The sequence below is a fragment of the Cervus canadensis genome, chromosome 23, assembly GCF_019320065.1.
Source record: "Cervus canadensis isolate Bull #8, Minnesota chromosome 23, ASM1932006v1, whole genome shotgun sequence".
In the NCBI taxonomy this organism is placed as follows: Eukaryota; Metazoa; Chordata; class Mammalia; order Artiodactyla; family Cervidae; genus Cervus; species Cervus canadensis.
Window position 1 is genome coordinate 27,431,607 of NC_057408.1, and position 19,418 is coordinate 27,451,024.

Sequence of the window (19,418 nt, forward strand, 5' to 3'; positions counted from 1 at the left end):
CCAGAAAGATAATCATTTTTTTCTGGAAATTGAATACTAAATGGAGTTAACAATATGAATGGACTATATAGTGCATAATCTATTTATATAATGCATAATTTCCTTCACAATATAACTTGTATAAACAAAATAAATATAATTTTATTATAGAAAATATAAGCATTTCAACATATTTAAAATGCTAAACAATTAAAGCAAACAAACAGAAAAAGTGGTCATACTTTCAAAGGACTATGTGGTCTGAACTGAAAGAAAGAATAGATATAATTAAAAACACATACTTTCTCAAATTATAGTTAGAAATTATAATTTCTAATTATAGATGTATATTTTCTTAGTATACTTTGAAATTGTATGCCATCATCCGATTTTAGTGGGACTTCTTTGTTGAAGTTCAAAGGAATATTCACTGACCGTGGGAAGGCTGGAAAGAACAGACTGGTCACGATGTGCTTTTATGACTTCTAATTTGTTTTCACCTTGTGAAAGATTTTAGCATTGACTCGGAAAGAAAGTGAAAGTGTTAATCACTCAGTCGTGTTTGACTCTTTGCAACTCCATGGACTGTAGACCACCAGGCTCCTCTGTTCATGGAATTCTCCAGAAAAGAGTACTGGAGTGCTCAGTTTTTAGCATTGACTTGGAGTGAAGGCGTATTGCTTATATGCCATGCATTTTGTCCATACCTTTACTTAACCTACATCACTACAGTATTCTATACAACTACATTTTAGAAGTAGAACATAATATAAATGTGATTCACCCCCTTTTCCAAACTCATATGGTCACCCAATATCATTGTTAAGATGTAAGCTACATTGGAAAATTGATTTATCTTAACCAGCATGACATTTGTCAACTAGATTGAGCAAATTTAATTGGAAGAATTTAATTTAGACTAAATTACACTTATAAAGCTATAACTTTAAATGATGTTATCAAAAAGGAATCTGTGATTAATAGTATAAAAGTTCTGGAAACCCTATACATTGGAAAATTGTTTATAAGGATTATATTGAAATCTTTTTTTTTTTTTTTGCTTTCTTTTTTATTTAATTAATTTATTTTTTACTGAAGGGTAATTGTTTTACAGAATTTTGCTGTTTTCTGTCAAACCTCAACATGAATCAGCCATAGGTATACATATAACCCCTCCCTTTTGAACCTCCCTCCCATCTGCCTCCCCATCCCACCCCTCTAGATTGACACAGAGCCCCTGTTTGAGTTTCCTGAGCCAGACAGCAAATTCCAGTTGGCTATCTATTTTACACGTGGTAATGTAAGTTTCCATGTTACTCTTTCCATACATCTCACCCTCTCCTCCCCTCTCCACATGAATAGGGATTATATTGAAATCTTGAATAAGATAGTAAATCTGGATAACTTAAACCAGATCTTGCATCCCTTGAAGCCACAGTACATAATTGTTTTTATATACCCTTGCCTAGTGCAAAGATATATGGCTCATATATGAGCCTAATAAATAGTGAAATTGATAGAATTTTATATGATATAATGAGATGCAACCTCTTTCATCTTTCTTAATTATTCCATCACCTAGAAGAGCAGAGGTTAGTTTCCTGCACAATTTTGCCAGGGTTCTTACCCTGACTTTTCTCACGTACTTACGTTCTTACTTTTCCTTCACTACTATTCTGATTTACTCTATTCTTTATCTTTTTTTTAAAATTTTTGTTTCATGTTTTGTACTGTAAGAATGTTCAAGTGTTTTAGAAGTAGTGAAGATAATAACTAATTTTTCAGTTCAGTTCAGTTCAGTCCTTTAGTCATGTCTGACTCTTTGTGACCCCATGAACTGCAGCACGCCAGGCCTCCCTGTCTATCACCAACTCCTGGAGCTTGCTGAAACTCATGTCCATCGAGTTGGTGATGCCATCAAACCATTTCACCCTCTTTCATCCCTTTCTCCTCCTGCTTTCACTCTTTCCTAGCATCAGAGTCTTTTCTAACGAGTCAATTCTTTTCATCAGGCGGCCAAATATTGGAGCTTCAGGTTCAGCATCAGTCCTTCCAATGAACACTCAGGACTGATCTCCTTTAGGATGGACTGGTTAGATCTCCTTGCAGTCCAAGGGACTCTCAAGAGTCTTCTCCAACACCACAGTTCAAAAGCATTAATTCTTCAGTGCTCAGCTTCCTTTATGGTCCAACTCTGACATCCATACATGACTACTGGGAAAACCATAGCTTTGACTAGACGTGTGTCAGCAAAGTAATGTCTCTGCTTTTTAATATGCTGCTTAGGTTGGTCATAGTTTTTCTTCCAAGGAGCAGGCATCTACATTTCAGTTTTATGTGCACTTGAAAAAAAAAAAAATCCATCCTCCTGTGACACTGACAAAAATTATATATCTCCTGCAGGATTAAAAACTCCACAGTGTAATATATTAAAAGTTATATCTTATTCCCACCTGATTTTCAATACACATTTATACAGGTTGCCCTTAATGTTCACATTTGAACTGAATGTCATTGAATATATTTTGGCTTAGCATTCAGGTCTCTTTGGTATTATTGCCAACCTTACCTGCTTTCTCTCATTCATCAAACCCTGTTCTTCATATCTTTTTCTAATTATTTCTTAACCTCTCTGGAGTAACATAGCAGCTTTTTTTCCCCTCATTATGCTATTCCTTCATTTTTGGCTCAATTTCCAATTCAGAACTACAATAAAAAGTTTTAGAATTAGTTGCCACAGTAGTGATGTTGTAGTGTTTTGTATGCATGGGCTTGCTTGCTGCATAAGCAGAGTCTTTTAGAGAATGACTTTACTCAAAGGAAATTTAATATTATCATACTTAACAGAAGATAATTATAAGCACTAGACTTAAGAAACTTCCTCAGATAGACATTTCTTTGTTTTCATCTTCATTGAATTCACATTATTCTTTCTGGACCATAAGCACCTACATTCTTCAGTTTCAAAATTATGTGTACTGTAGAAGAGTGAGTTTATAAAAGCAGAATCTTAAGACACAATGAAGCAACCAATGGTAGAGACATTGGCAAAAACAATGATATTATTTTTTTTTAAAAGTTGTTTTGATCAAGAAATGCAGTTTAACCTATCAAATTTGTATGCCAACTTTACCGTCACCCTCTCAACACAGATAGGTTTCACAAAGGAAGGATCACCAAAATTTTGAAGGTTAAAATTACTATTACTTTCAGAAAAGATTATGATGCATCCACTTCCTTTTATCTATTAGGAACTTAGCAGCATGTGAGAAAAGATCTTTTTAAGTCTCTTCAAAATTGTATTTTCCTGCCTGCCTGGGATGAAATAGAATGAAATTGTTGTTTGGTCATTAAGTCATGTCCGACTCTTTTGCAACACCACGGGCTACAGCCCACCAGGCTCCACCGTCCATGGGATTTCCCAGGCAAGAGTACTGCAGTGGGCTGCCATCTCCTTCTCCAGGGGATCTTCCCGACCCAGGGATCGAACCCAGGTCTCCCGCACTGGCAGGTAGATTCTTTGCCACTGAGCCACCTGGGAAGCCAGAGTGAAATTAGGATACTGATGTGAACTAACCCTCAAAAAGGTGAATTTTATACATTGCTATTTTGATATCGTAGTGTGATGACATCCAGTTTTCTACTCTCAAAATCCCCACTTAATTTTGAGGTTTCCATCTGTACTTCTGCGACACATCAATGTCAATCTTCACTTCCTTCACGGCTGTAAGAGGGCCCTCCAAGTAGGCTGCATAATTTTCCAGTGCTTAGAAATGAAAATAAATAGGTTTATTGTCCCCTGTGATCACTTTAGCAGTCTCTGTTAAGGAGGAATCCAAAGTAGCTTGAGGATTAAAACTGGCATCTGAAGATTAAGAGAATTTAACATACCTCATTGCTGCTTCTTTGAAAGCCTTCTGTAATTGTTGCATTGACACAAGAATGCTTATAGAATTATTCATCTTCCTACTTCCAAATATTGAGAAGCAGTTCCTTATATTTGGAACTAGTTTTTATTCCACAATTTAAAAAAACACACAATTACAAAAAATGCATGAAAAAATATCATATTCTGTATTCTCCGAGTTTTTCTTCTATATTCTCTAGAGGCATCTAGGTAATTAATTGGAGCATCTTTGACCTGCGTTGGGCTCACATATTTCCAGCTTCTCATAAAAAAAGGAGTTTCCCTCTCTCAGTTTCCGTTTGAAGATTCTGAGGAGGTAGTTTTGATTGTTCTGCTTGGCCCTTCCTTTTTATGCTCTTAAACCCAGGCCCTGTGGTCCACGAGATGGGCTCAGATAACACTCAAAAGCATCCCATAGTAACTAAAAGTAAAGGAAGGCACGGTGACTGCTGAGTGGCGTCTACTGGGGCAGGGAGGCCCAGAGAGTTGGGGCCATTGCTGGAATCCTGGTAGGGCTCTCAGTGTCTCCAGTTTCATCTGTTACTCAGTGTTTTTCTTTTCCACCAGACACAGAACCAGAGGTCAGCTTGCGATTTCTTTCTGTAGCTGAGATTTTCTTTGAATTCTTCTCCCCTCCACTCCAACTTGTTTTGACCTAGACTCAATATTCCTGTGCTAGATAATCTGGAAATAAGGGCTTTTCTTATAGGTGTTTTCCTTGCAATCTGTATGAGTAAGAATTATCTGTGCATACCCTTAGGAAGCAGATCTTGAATATTCATTGATGATTATTCCTATTATAGAGCAGATGCTTCAGAAACAATTATTTAAAGGAAGAGAAGCAGAAGGGGGTAAACAATTAACATTTCAGAAAGCTATACATTATATCAGTAATCGTTAACCTATGGAGAAGGAAATAGGAAGCCTTAATGAGTTATTTCTTAAAACTTTTTATCTGTTGTTCTAAATTTACATGTCGCCTCAGATATCTAAAGGACAGGGCATATTCCTATCCATACTGACAATCTTGTGCCTTCAAGTGACAGAAGTCACAGCACTTGAGAGTGAGCAGCTGATGTTCACACTTGTCACAGGGTTAAGAGGAGATACAGAATGGCATAAGGAGAACATTTTGAAACCTTCTTTTCCAGAAATAATTCTGAAAAAAAAGCTTTTGTTCTCTCTCAAGAATCTTCACCACTGCCTTTTATTCTGGATTGATGAGGCCCTTCCCTCCATCAGACTTGACTCTCATCCATGATGAACTGCAGATGATTCAACTCAGTAAACACGGTGTGCTACAGTTAGGAGCTCGGGTACTGTGAAGCTTCTGATGCCTAATGCTTCTGATGCTTTCCTTCACCCCCTCTATGGCCAGGTGTTCATGAAGCCTGGCTCTGTACTGCCTCCTAAGCACTTTCATTTTCATTCCTCTCTCTCCCCTGAAACCATCCTCGAGACTGTCCCATAGCTCTTGCCTGAGCACTAGAACAACCTATGCAACTATCACCATATTTCTAGACTTGGCCCCTCTGTTTCCTTCAGTGATCCTCCAGGTATATCATTCCATACTTAAGACATTTAAGGAAGCCCCACATTGCCCTCAGAATAAGGTCCAGCACCTTTATTTTATTTTATTTATTCTTTTTACTGGACTAGTTGCTTACAATGCTGTGTTAGTTCCTATCACACAGCAAAAGGAACACATATCTCCTCTCATCTGTGGATTCCCTTCCCATTTAGGCCACCACAGAGCACTGAGTGGACTTCCCTGTGTTATCGAGTAGGTTTCATATCTTCAAATAGATTTGCTTTCTTTTTAATCTCATTCTATCTTACCCCTCGGTTTCTCTCCACTCATTTCTGTTTTTCATAAATTGTGCTGGCCATACCACATGCCTTGTACTTGCATGAAAATGCCTTCTCCCTTCAGACAGTTTCCTCTCCAAAGCTCTTCTCCAGTTTTTATTCACCACCCTAATGTCTACTCATCCTTTTAGGTCTGAACTGGAGGTGATGTACTTTGAGAAGTGTCAGAATCTGTAGTTTTGGATTGAGTTTCCCTTATATGTGCATTTCTCATCCTATATTTTGATTGCCTTTTTATATTTCACCTTTCACTAGGTTTTAATCTCAATGACCATGTTGATAATACCAGTATCATTCATTTTCACATCCCTCATTTCTAATGCATCTCTAAAATGATCCCTTCAGGACATTTTCTCATCATGAAAGTAAATTTTATTAACACACTGAAAGACTTATTACAAGAAAAGAGAGTGGACAATTTTAGGATCTTATGTGGGAAAGAAATACTTAAAGACTCCACACCACAGTCCATTCTGAACTTGATCTTTGAACATGATATCATTGGTCAAAAAGCAGAGAGGTCAAATTCTGAATCTAGACAATTGAGGCTGCACATGTCTCTGATGGGCAGGTGGGTTTGCAACCTGGGTTTTTTGACTCTGGCTACTGCTTTCCCTGGTGGCTCAGTTGTAAAGAATCTGCCTGCCAATGCAGAGGATGTGGATTCGATCCCTGAGTCAGGAAGAGCCCCTGGAGAAGGAAATGGCAACCCAGTCTAGTATTCTTGCCTGGGAAATTCCCAGAGGAGCCTGGTGGGCTACAGTCCATAGGGTCACACAGTCAGAGATGGCTTAGCAGCTAAGCAATGACAACAACCATGTTCCTATACCAGATAATATCAGTAATGGGGAAGAGACACTAAGGAAGTACACTTATATTTAACCTGGTCATCAATATCTGTTTTGCCTCCTACTCTCCCAGTGAAGCCTCTAAACAAGTAATCTGCCAGTCAAAGACTGAAATAAAGCAAATTTGATTTCCTTATTGAGTCATTCTTCACTTGGCGCCTATAGGTTTCCCAGGTGGTGCAGTTGGTAAAGAATCTCCCTGCCAATGCAGGAGACCCAAGACACATGGGTTCCATCCCTGAGTCTGGAAGATCCCCTGGAGTAGGAAATGGCAACCCACTCTAGTATTCTTTCTTGGAAAACCCACGGTCAGAGGAGCTACAGTCCATGAGATCACAAAGCATTGAACACAACTGAGCACACACCACCACTTAATACCTGGTTCCTGTGACTAAAATGTTAGAATTTGTTTGCCTAGTACCTTTCTGGAGTTTCCAATTGTCTTTTGTTCGGAATGACTCTCTGAATCCTGTATATATATTCCTTGCCCCAATCTGTGAGACCTGCACACTTCATGATTTTCTTCAGGTTTTTCATTTTAATTGTTTCACTGTTGAATGCCAGGTGTGGACAGTGTACTCTTTAGCTCCTTGGGCAAAGAAGATGTTAATTTGGTCTAAAGTACCAAGTAGTACCTAATTTTGATAACTAAGGAGATTTTTGTAAAAATGTTAGACTTGTGAATAAGCAAAACACTAATTATTTGTTGGAAATTTTACATGCTTGATATTGGCTCTGAAAAGATTATTCAAAATTTATTCTTCAACTTTATAGAAAGCAAAAATAAGGCTACTTATCCAAACTAATTGGCAAAGAAATACATTCATGTTAAATACAAACTTTACATTTCATAAATAATATTTTGTCTACTCACAGTGACCAAGACAATGTATTGCTGGATAAACCCTTCATATTGTGAAAGGTAACATTTGTAAAAGGATATTTTTGACCTTTGTTTCTATTAATACACTTCTAACTATTCTCTAGTCCACCGAAATCACAATAGTAAATGAAAGGAACATTTAAGTGCTGTCTCACAAAAGCTAGCTGTCTACCTTCTAAATTATCTGTGTTTCTTGTGTAGTGAATGGAAAAAAAATTGCTGTTGCTAACCTGGAGTCCTTTTGAAGAGAACTTTTCTTTGTACAACAGCTCCTAGGGTTTAATACAGTACCAAGGTAAAGCTGAATGGTCTAAAACCTATTAGAGTTCTGGAATCAGGTGCAGGTAAGAAAATTACCCTCATTAAGAACATTTAGTCATCCCAGTAATTTTTCTATTGGTATATGGTTTATAATGTACTTTGCCTCTTAGGAAAAATACGTGTTATCTCAAATAAATGCAATTATAGGCAACCTGGGATATATAAAATCATTATGATAGTATTGTGATATTGTTAAGGGGTTGGATCAAGAAAGTAGCTGTCATTCAGTATGTCACTAGAAACAACATGATGTAATAATGCCACAGAGCTGAGTAATAGCTTTATCAGTATTATCAATATCCATATTGATTATTCCCTACTTACTTAAGTCATAACCAAAGCAAGCTATGGTTTTCTTTGTGATTAGTAAAGAAAAAGGTTAGCTCATGAATACAAGAATAATGAATCAAAATGTCATATGTAAAACTGTATAACAACCTATTCGACAAGTATATATGGAACTGTTGTATGAAGATTGTGGGTGGAGGGAAGGTAAAGGCTAACAGAGAAAGTTTGGGTCTTCCAATAAGGGCAAAATGATATTCAGTTGGAGAAAAAGTGAAAACTAGTCACTCAGTCTTGTCCAATTCTTTGTGACCCCATGGACTGTATATTGCCAGGCTCCTCTGTCCATGGAATTCTCCAGGCAAGAATACTGGAGTGAATTGTCTTTTCCTTCTCAAGGGGATCTTCCCGACCCAGGGATTGAACCTGGGTCCCCTGCATTGCAGGCAGGTTCTTTACCACTGAGCCACCAGAGAAGCTCGTTGGAGAATAAAGGGATCATAGATTTCTTCTTGTGTTGGTTTGTGATGTGCATATGAGTGTTCAGTCTCTCAGTCATGTCCAACTCTTTACGATCCTATGGACTGCAGCCCACCAGGCTCCTCTATCCACTGCATTCTCCAGGCAAGAATACTGGAGTGGGTTGCCATTCTTTTCTCCAGGGGATCTCCATTCATAGATTCAACCTGTGTCTCCTAAATTGCAGGAAGATTCTTTACTGCAGAGCTACCAGGGAATTTGTATAATTTTCAAAAGTGGAAATGGAAAAAACAAGGGGATAAATGCAAACTAAAGAAAAGAAGGAACTTGGGGAAAATTTTGAGGTGTGGAAAGAATATGTAATCAGATTTGCCAATATCAAGCAGATGCTGGAGAATAATGGGGCAAAGAGTAGAAAAGAAGAAAATTTCTATATGATTTGGCTCACCAATCTGATAAGAAGTTTGAGCATAGGGGCAACACCATAGCACCATTTGTCTTACTAAAATTTTTCACATAACTTTTGAACTTTTTTAGCTTTTTTAAAAATAAATTGGCAGTCCTACATTGGCAGTCACTGGGAAAATGCACTTTGCAATTACAGAAATTTAACATAAAATATTTTAACACTTGCAAAACTAAGTATATTTATATTTATATATGTTTGCACGTATTTTTGGATGACAGGGGAAATAAATGTTGTTTTCCTTTGTCAAATTGAAATGAGAAATACCTGAATCTCAAATGTTTAAATGTTTTCAGCCATAAAGCAAACTAATAGTAATTACCATATTTTGAATGTGAAAAGGCTAATTAAACAAATAAGTGGTATTTGTTCACTGTGATTATTCAGCTTTCAGGGAAGATTTATGTATATGTATATGTATATGCCATAAACCATACCCATATCCTGTTGTATAGATATGTATGTATATGCCTTCAAACTGTGGTGCTGGAGAAGACTGTTAAGAGTCCCTTGGATAATTTATGATTAAAACTCTCCAAAAAGCAGGAATAGAAGGAACATACCTCAACATAATAAAAGCTATATATGACAAACCCACAGCAAGCATCACCCTCAATGGTGAAAAATTGAAAGCATTTCCCCTGAAATCAGGAACAAGACAAGGGTGCCCACTCTCACGACTACTATTCAACATAGTGTTGGAAGTTTTGGCCACAGCAATCAGAGCAGAAAAAGAAGTAAAAGGAATCCAGATAGGAAAAGAAGAAGTGAAACTCTCACTGTTTGCAGATGACATGATCCTCTACATAGAAAACCCCTAAAGACTCTACCAGAAAATTACTAGAGCTAATCAATGAATATAGTAAAGTTGCAGGATATAAAATTAACACACAGAAATCCCTTGCATTCCTATACGCTAACAATGAAAAAACAGAAAGAGAAATTAAGGAAACAATACCATTCACCATTGCAACAAAAAGAATAAAATACTTAGGAGTATATCTACCTAAAGAAACAAAAGACCTATACATAGAAAACTATAAAACACTGATGAAAGAAATCAAAGAGGACACAAACAGATGGAGAAACATACCGTGTTCATGGATTGGAAGAATCAATATTGTCAAAATGGCTATTCTACCCAAAGCAATCTATAGATTCAATGCAATCCCTATCAAGCTACCAACGGTATTTTTCACAGAACTAGAACAAATAATTTCACAATTTGTATGGAAATACAAAAAACCTCGAATAGCCAAAGTAATCTTGAGAAAGAAGAATGGAACTGGAGGAATCAACTGCCTGACTTCAGACTCTACTACAAAGCCACAGTCATCAAGACAGTATGGTACTGGCACAAAGACAGAAATATAGATCAATGGAACAGAATAGAAAGCCCAGAGATAATCCACAGACCTATGGACACCTTATCTTTGACAAAGGAGGCAAGGATATACAATGGAAAAAAGACAACCTCTTTAACAAGTGGTGCTGGGAAAACTGGTCAACCGCTAGTAAAAGAATGAAACTAGAACACTTTCTAACACCATACACAAAAATAAACTCAAAATGGATAAAGATCTAAATGTAAGACCAGAAACTATAAAACTCCTAGAGGAGAACATAGGCAAAACACTCTCCGACATAAATCACAGCAAGATCCTCTATGACCCACCTCCCAGAATATTGGAAATAAAAGCAAAACTAAACAAATGGGACCTAATGAAACTTAGCTTTTGCACTACAAAGGAAACTATAAGTAAGGTGAAAATACAGCCCTCAGATTGGGAGAAAATAATAGCAAATGAAGAAACAGACAAAGGATTAATCTCAAAAATATACAAGCAACTCCTGCAGCTCAATTCCAGAAAAATAAATGACCCAATCAAAAAATGGGCCAAAGAACTAAACAGACATTTCTCCAAAGAAGACATACAGATGGCTAACAAACACATGAAAAGATGCTCAACATCACTCATTATCAGAGAAATGCAAATCAAAACCACAATGAGGTACCATTACACGCCAGTCAGGATGGCTGCTATCCAAAAGTCTACAAGCAATAAATGCTGGAGAGGGTGTGGAGAAAAGGGAACCCTCTTACACTGTTGGTGGGAATGCAAACTAGTACAGCCACTATGGAGAACAGTGTGGAGATTCTTAAAAAACTGGAAATAGAACTGCCATATGACCCAGCAATCCCACTTCTGGGCATACACACTGAGGAAACCAGATCTGAAAGAGACACGTGCACCCCAATGTTCATCGCAGCACTGTTTATAATAGCCAGGACATGGAAGCAACCTAGATGCCCATCAGCAGACGAATGGATAAGGAAGCTGTGGTACATATACACCATGGAATATTACTCAGCCATTAAAAAGAATTCATTTGAATCAGTTCTAATGAGATGGATGAAACTGGAGCCCATTATACAGAGTGAAGTAAGCCAGAAAGATAAAGAACATTACAGCATACTAACACATATATATGGAATTTAGAAAGATGGTAACGATAACCCTATATGCAAAACAGAAAAAGAGACACAGAAATACAGAACAGACTATTGAACTCTGTGGGAGAAGGTGAGGGTGGGATATTTCAAAAGAACAGCATGTATACTATCTATGGTGAAACAGATCCCCAGCCCAGGTGGGATGCATGAGACAAGTGCTCGGGCCTGGTGCACTGGGAAGACACAGAGGAATCGGGTGGAGAGTGAGGTGGGAGGGGGAATCGGGATGGGGAATACGTGTAAATCTATAGCTGATTCATATCAATGTATGACAAAACCCACTGAAATGTTGTGAAGTAATTAGCCTCCAACTAATAAAAAATTAAAAAAAAAAAAAAAAAAAAGAGTCCCTTGGATAGCAAGGAGATCAAAGCAATCAACCCTAAAAAAAAATCAACCCTGAATATTCATTGATGCTGAAGCTGAAGCTCCAATACTTTGGCCACCTGATGTGAAGAACAGACTCACTGGAAAAGATCTTGATGATGGGGAAGATTGAGGGCAGGAGGAGAAGCGGACAACAGGAGACAAGATGGTCGGATGGCATCACCAACTCAATGGACATGAGTTTGAGCAAGCCCTGGGAGATGGTGAAGGACAGGGAAGCCTGGCATGCTGCCGTCCATGGAATCGCAGAGATTCATACATGACTGAGTGACTGAACAACAGCGATATGCTGTTGAGTTTAATCTGATGTGCAGGTCACAATTTTACAAATAAAGCATATTAAACAGATGTATTTTCTTCTAGGTGTAAGGTTTATAGAAGAAAATATTTCCAATCCTACTTCACTAAGAATTGTACAATTCCCTGTGAAGATATATTTTCACTAAATTGCTTCTGGACATTTTCATGGCTTTCCCTTTAATGCTGTATCAAGCAAGTGTTTTATAGCTCTCTGGGAAGCTGAAATTTTATATCAAATTTTAAACAGTTGGAAATATCAAGGATGAAATTAACCTCAGATTAAACAAAATCTTTGGGTATATTGCTTCTTCCAAGCAGTAAAAAGAACAGTATTTAACACAAGCTGTAGAAGCCACACACCAATCATCTGTGTATTAAAGTATTTCTCTGATTTGGTGGAATATGGTAAAAGCAAGTTCACCCCAGCAGACACATTTCAGGAACTTCATTGTCCCAGGTTCCATGGAAGGATCGATCTTCACATTTTCTCTGATGTCCTCGTGGCTCTGCTATGCTCAGCTGTTCCGGTCATGTCTGACTCTCTGCGACCCCATGAACTGCAGTCCACCAGGCTCCTCCATCCTCACTATTCTCCAGGCAAGAACACTGGAGTGGGTTGCCATTTCCTTCTCCAGGGGATCGTCCCAACCCAAGGATGGAACCCGGGTCTCCCACACTGGGGGCAGATTCTTTACCATCTGAGCTACCAGTGAAGCCAAATAATAGTTGATGGATATTAATTCAGATTTCCCACCTCTGCTTTGTTCTTTGCTCTACCAACTTCACTGTCCGCACCCTGAGTTATTTTATCAAGCTATTCGATGCCTATCAGTTCCAGAAAATTTTCCTCCAAAACATCTGTGAAATTTTCCCTTAAGTTAATGAAAAAGGGGGACCTTTGTTCAGGTCCCCCACTCTACTGCCACATAAAAATCAATTTCCTTTCTTTCATGTATAGTGATTATTTTATACTTCACAGTTGTTGTTTTTTAATCTTTTCATTTTAATTATGTCACTCACAGTTCTCCCTACAAGATTGACTTTTGTAGATTTCAGGGGTCAGGTCTCTCTGCATAGCAGCTAACAGTGCTAGAAGCCGATCTGTACTTCATCAATGTGTGATAGCAACAACTGTTAGTGGCGGCTGCTGCTATTAATAATTCAGGAAATCAGAAAAATCTGGGAAGCCTAGGAGTTAATGGAAAAGAAAATTCATATATTTTTTATGGATCCCAAGTGAAGGAACCATTAGCATATTAAAGTCTTAAAAGTCAGAGCCTGTACACATAACAAGGTAATAACATAACAGCATAAATATAAAGCTTCCTCAAGTTAATTTTACAAGTGCCAAGAGACTATCCTCGCTGCGACCTCAGATTTTTTAATCCTACCAGCACATTTGGGTAGTTAGGATAACAAAGACCTGAAAAATGACAAAAGATCACTGAAAACTTTTCTTATAAATTTACTGTTGAAATCCTGAAATGTCTGTTAAATTTCTAAGATCTTTTTTTAAGTTTTAACCAGCTTGATTTTAGTATTTTCCCTATGACTGTATTTGAAAGATTCAATTAGCTAATTGCTTACGTTTTGTATTTAGCGCAAGTATTAAAAAAAAAAATTGTCCTATTTTACTCATTTATTCTACTGCCCTTCCCTTTCTCCACCATTTCTTTCTTCACTTCCTTCCTTCCTACTCAACTTCTTTCCTTGCTTCCTTTCCATGACTTTTTAAAAACTATTTGAAAGTTGTTTGACCTATTGTAGTGGTTTTCAAACTTTCTGTCCAAGTGTTTCGTTTTGTTTTTAATTTAATTTTTATTTTATATTGGAGTATAGTTCATTTACAATGTTGTGTTAGTTTTAGGTATATAGCAAAATGATGAAGTTATACATAAGTGTATATCCATTCTTTTTCAGATTCTTTTCCCATATAAATTATTACAGAATCCTGAGCAGAGTTCCCTGTGCTAAACAGTAGGTCTTTGTTGATGACCTATTTTATATACAGTAGTGTGTGTTATTCCCAATCCCCAACTTATCCCTCCCCCAATGTTTCCCCCTTTGTCTGTCCAAGTGTTTTTACTCAGTTTTTGACACAGACTTGCTAAGTAATGGAACATAGATCAGTGGTGTGCAGCAGTAAGTTGTTGTTTCCTGGGCGTGTGTGTGGGATCACTGGTTGGTTTTATTCCAGGTATGGAGCCTGTAGGTCATAGAGATGACTCTAGCTGTCAGCCTGGGTGCAGGTTTGCATCACCTGTTTTCATTCCGGCACTCGGGTGGGAAGAATAATAACTATCCCAGGGAAGTTCTTTTCCTGATCAACTGTCAGTGTTTTACAGCTGAGCTGTATATCTTGGGTGCATTTAAGTCTCTGATTATATCCTAAAATTTTATTAGCCAAAACAAGTTTACAAAGTCCGGCCAACATCAAAGTGTCTGGAACTGTATTTGGTCCACAGCAGGAGAGGGGAGGGTGGGACAATTCAGAACCTCTAGACTCTCTCAAAGAAGAATGCTTTTCTTCCTCACAAAACCTGCCATGGCATTCAATGTAATAACTGGATCGTAAAGATACTTTATTGGAAAGTATTAATAAGTTCAATTTTCACATCTATTTATAGTGATGTAATCAATGCATAGACAAATTGTGTTGCTGGTGTTATGACTTTGTTAGGTTAACGTGTTAAGTGGAGCACAGAATGCGGGAAGGTGAGTAGTCTCTGTTCAACAAAAGAGATCAAAATAAATTGAAGTAGAGTTTAGTCCTTGCAGTTCCTGGAGGGAGGAACTGACAGGCCCCTAGGAGCCCCATGGCCCGGTCAAGGCAGGATGCAGAGAACATAAGACCGGTGCACATGCCTTTATTAGGCTAGTGGCTATGTGGTGGGTGAATGGGCTCCTGAGCAAGGGCTAGATTGGTCAGTTCAAACCAAAAGAACAGGGTTTTGGTAACTGCCACGGGGTTCTTATCTAAGGGGTATGTAAAGCACAATGGCACAGGGAGGCAGGGGTTAGTATGATCACAGGGGCTATTGAGGAAGTCACAGCAGGAACTTACACGTCCTTGTACCTCTGCAGCTGCTGTCTAGGGTGTGATCTTGCATAGGGGCACTCATGTCAGTCCAACGTCCCTGTAGGTTGCTTCTCCAGAAAAATGGACACCAAGGCAGCGATACCTTAGGGTAGCTTAACTAAACTCCCCACAGATGGACATGACAATTTGAAATTGGGGAATGTGAGTCAGAGTTCTATATTAATGAGAAAAATCCCAATTCAGAATTTGTACTGGAAAATACTAGCACCTGCGAGGTCATAATTAAAACAGAAAAAAATAAAGAAAAACTAAGCCTGTGCAACGCTAACATTTCCATATTTAATAATTCATGTAAAAGAGGTCTATATGCATTGTCCTCAGTGATAGGAAAAAAGAGGTTTTATTCTGATATCTGAAAAGTAAATGAATAGACACATTCTGCTGGTTTAAATTATTTAAAATGGACAGAACAATTTTTGAAAATGAAATCTAAATCACAAATATCTGGCACATCTGATTTTCAAGAGAACCTTGGTCTCTGTGTAATAAAATGTGAGGATTTAACTTTGGCCTCATTTCAAAAATTCTTTAGGAGTAGAAATTTTAAGTCAACATCATTTCAATGCCCTAGGTAAATTTCTAACTTGAAAATGACTTCAGGAGGAGAGAGAAAGGGAGAGAGGGGAGAGAAAGAATAAGTTTGAACTCGCCGGTGATATTCCAAGGTGGATACCGTTGGAACACTGGATTTAGGATTATTTGACTTCTTTAGATTAAACATTGCCTTACCCTATGTTGAGTTACCAGTCTATTGAGAAAATGCTTATTTTTAGTAGATAGTTAAGATTATGTCTGTCCCCAAAGCAATGGTCATGTGATAGCACTATGTTATTAAAAAGATAATCTCTCTTCTTTAGCCACAGAATATTACGTAAGACTTAGAACTTACCTGATATTAGTGTCTAGTGATCAAAATAAGTAAGTGTAAGATATTTTTGCCATTTGATAAAATTTCAATGAATTTTATAAAACTATGAAGGGAATAAAAGTTATATATCCTTTTTAAAATAATAAAATATGTGGAATAAATAATGAGTACATTTTCTTTTTAAATGGCCATTTATAAAATTTCTAGTAAAATATTTTCCCTGAGAAACTGTCCATTTTACAGATATTTTGCTGCTTGAATATATGAGTGGATATTACCTTATCTTCACCTGTTTCTGTAAAGATCATCATTTGTTAGATTATTTGTTAGATTGTTTTTAAACATATGCATAATTTGCTAGAGTTGGCAGAGAATTCTGTTAATTTGGTTGTACAAAAGTTAAACCACACAAAAAAATCTTATGACATAATTTCAAATTATATCTTAAAGAAAAACAGTCACTTGAAATGTATATTTTTTGCAGATTTTCCTCTTTTTTAGTTTCCATTTAATTAGGTCTAAATTTTGGAAATCAAAAACACCAGCAAGCCAAATTAAAGAAATACATATATCTTCAACTGCCTCCTTTCATTTCAGTGAACTTCTTTCCCAGATCCAGCAAGTTGTATAGTTATGATGGTTTCAGTACAGCATCAGTCATCAGACACGCAGTACTGAGCGTACACTGCATCAAGTACAGGAAAGCGATGATGACTAACTGCTGTTTTAATCAAATAACACAGAATGGCTGTCTGATAAGCAGGAATTTATTTCTCACAGTTCTGGAGGCTGAAAAGTCCAATATTAGGGTGCCAGTCTCATTGGCTTTGGATGAGACACTCTCTTCTGGCTTACAAATGGCCAACTTCTTGCTGAATCCTCACGTGGTGGGGAGAAAGAGGTTCTGGTCTCTTCCCCTTCTTCAGTTCAGTTCAGTTCAGTCGCTCAGTCGTGTCCGACTCTCTGCATCCCCATGGACTGTAGCACGCCAGGCCTCCCTGTCCATCACCGACTCCCAGAGTTTACTCAAACTCATGTCCATTGAGTCGGTGATACCATCCAACCTTCTCATCCTCTGTCATCCCCTTCTCCTATCACCTTCAATCTTTCCCAGCATCAGGGTCTTTTCAAATGAGTCAACTCTTCGCATGAGGTGGCCAAAGTATTGGAGTTTCAGCTTCAACATCAGTCCTTCCAATGAATATTCAGGACTGGTTGGAACTTTAGGATGGACTGGTTAGATCTCCCTGCAGTCCAAGGGACTCTCAAGAGTCTTCTCCAATACCACAGTTCAAAAGCATCAATTCTTTTGTGCTCAGCTTTCTTTATAGTCCAACTCTCACATCCATGAATGACTACTGGAGAAAACATAGCATTGACTAGATGGATCTTTGTTGGCAAAGTAATGTCTCTGCTTCTCACAAGGGCACTAATCCCATCCTGAGGGTTCTACCCTCATGGTCATATCTAAAGCTAAGTGCTTTCCAAAGGTCTCATCTCCAAGTACCCTCACATTGGGAACTGGGGTTTCAACATATGGATATGGGAGAACACATGTATTAAGCCCATAGCAATAAGGTACCAGTAACACTTTCATGGTGCTTATGCTTGAATAAGAAATCAAGTAAACTGTTGAATAAAGCAGTAAGTGTGGTACTATAGAAAAGATTCAATATTGTAAGAACTTAGAAGGAGAATATTAGATAAATGGTGTGACCTTAAATAACACAGAAAATGATTAGTGTAAATAATGATAGATTTGTTATGTCTTCCAGAGATAAGATTTATTCTTGATGGCTCCAGGAAAGTAGAAATGCCAGAAAGTCTTCTGAGTTTCCAAAGTATTCATTTTCTTTCTGTCAGTTACTTATCTCTGCTGACACAAGGGTCTAGCATTTCCCATGGGAGACTGAAAGCCTAATTGGAAAGATATGTTAGTGTGGAAAGATCACTGCATTCACTTCAGCCCTAACAAGAGGCGATAGCCAAATTACTTAACCTATTCTGATAGCTTTTTATACATAAGAGTTATTGTGGACTGATATTTACTAAACTATGGGCTCATAAATTAGATGCTTTATTGAAAAATGGAGAGAAATATATTCATCCATCCAGAAACAACTAGAAATTTGCATGAGATATAATGAAAACCCTGAGAATGAAGGAAAAGCTCCATTGGACATTTCTACCCAGTTCTGAAAACTTTCTTCTATACCTCTCCCTTTTATTTTTTTCTGATCTCTCAAACAACCAAACTGTATGTTATATGCACATTTGTCATTCTCACAGAGTTTGGAGAATTAATTATTCTGATTTTGGACAAGAAGTTAAAGCCAGATTTTACAGCTTCACCAGTGCTTCCACTGGAAATTGTGGATTATTGGAGAAAAATAGTCTAGCAGTTCCTGAATTTCCATGATTTGGAAAAAAGAAGTAATAAGAAGGAAATTAAACTCCTACAGGTAGAAAACTTCCTACTATCCCTACCCAATTCACACTCCAGAGCAGAATTTAATTGAAACTTTCATCAGTCCTGGCAATACCAAACCCAAAATGCAGTACTAAATACAAAACACATTTTCCTTTAAAAAGTCTGCTCTATCAATAGCATTTGCTGTGTTGAAGTAGTAGAAAATGAGTGGAGGGTGGAATGTAGAAATGCAAGTTGGGATGGGAAATAGGAAATGACATAGGGAAAACATCTTTTATTTCTTTCTCAAAAATATAGGTAGGAGATAATACAAGGCCACATGTGTATGGTTTATAATAAGTTATCCTATATTAAAAATTCCTCTCCTTAGGAGGCAAATATACATACACAAGGGCACTAATATTAAACACTAATAAAAGATGAAATGAACACATTTTAATGTTTTAAGAATGGCACTCTGTATAAAAATTCTTGAACTCTATGTAAGCAGATATGATTCAAAGGAGTAATCACAGAGATGAGCTTTTACTGCTAAAGGCTTACTCTCCTAATTAAGCAATATGTCATATTAACATCCCTAGATACTAGCTTAATGCAAATTTCTACTGCATTTATTTACCTATGTATCTGCCCATCTCTCTTCAAAAGAGCTAACACTCATGCTTGTATTACAGAGAACAAAGAAAACCACACTGAAGAAAACTATCTCTACTAGAAAACGTTGTTATACAAGGCTCCAAGGTATCTAAGGTCCAGCATGCGGGTATCAGAAGGGAAAC